General features: G+C 51.0%; 1 long non-coding RNA gene across 1 annotated transcript in view; it reads right to left on the bottom strand.

Moving 5' to 3' along the window:
* Window positions 1-890: 890 nt before the first annotated feature.
* Window positions 891-1,024, bottom strand: part of LOC145656948 (uncharacterized) — a 32,216-nt gene continuing 32,082 nt past the window's right edge. Inside the window, exon 3 of the long non-coding RNA XR_014122628.1 lies at window positions 891-1,024. This exon is cut by the window's right edge and continues 543 nt beyond it. This is a non-coding gene — a long non-coding RNA (uncharacterized LOC145656948).

Below are 1,024 nucleotides of genomic sequence, written 5' to 3' on the forward strand. Positions count from 1 at the left end.
ATCAGGTCTGGTGAGCCCATGGAAGTCACCAGGGAGTCTGACACAGCAGTGGTGTGACATCATACAGCACAGACAGACTTCAACGCAGATGTCGGCGGTACCGGCGCAGCCCTGAACTCCCACATCTGGAATGTGCGCGCGCATGCGCTCGTTGGCACCCCGAGGGGGTGAAATGTTCCCTGGAGTTTGCCCCTACGTGTTCTTCCAGGTTGTCGACACTCCTGATACCCGCCGTCAAAAAGAGCACTTAACTGCCTGCATCTCATTAAAAAGTACGCGATATTAAAACAAAAACCTTTTCCTGGCCTTTTTTCCCCTCTGTCTTTCCTTTTTGAAGTCTCCCCTCTCTCATAAGGTATTCACATAGTCAGGTTTGTTTAGGGATTACGCCCCTGTCTTTGATCGCCGTTAATTAGACAGGCCCGGGTACCTATAGCTCGTTAGGGTGTGTAGGTTATGAGCGTTAATCTCCCGGTACCGGCCAGGGGAGCCAACAGCCCTGGGACCGCTTCCTCCATGCCGGGCAAGGTGAGCGCACGGATGAAAGGCCCACCGCGCCCCCCCCTCCGGAGCAGATCGATGCCGAGCCCTCCCCCGTCTATGCAGGATCAAGACTTTGATTCACAAAGGCGCTTCCCGCATACGGAGCCGAAGGAGGAGGTGCTCGGGAACCTGCGTGACCCGTGCCCAACCTGCCGCTAGCCTTCCCTAAAACCTGCTGCACACCCTTCAGCTCCCTCCAAACGGCCATGCAGCGAGGCATTTAACATGTGCATATGTTTGGAGATTGTAGATTGTTCTCTGCCCTTTCTAACACTTAAGGAATCAGGAATTGCTGTGTATTTATTTTCCGTAGAAGTGAAATAACCAATAAGCTCCTGGAACTTCAGTAGCACTGAGAGTTCAACAAAAATGCTTTAATTCCATATTAGACAAGACATGTTTTATTGGATACTAGCAACCTACTGTAAACAAGACCATCCTAAGCTAAACTAAACTAAAGTTCCCTACTAGCCTGAGTTCT

Source organism: Electrophorus electricus, chromosome 3 (assembly GCF_041902795.1).
Source record: "Electrophorus electricus isolate QZ-2024a chromosome 3, ASM4190279v1, whole genome shotgun sequence".
NCBI classification, from domain to species: Eukaryota; Metazoa; Chordata; class Actinopteri; order Gymnotiformes; family Gymnotidae; genus Electrophorus; species Electrophorus electricus.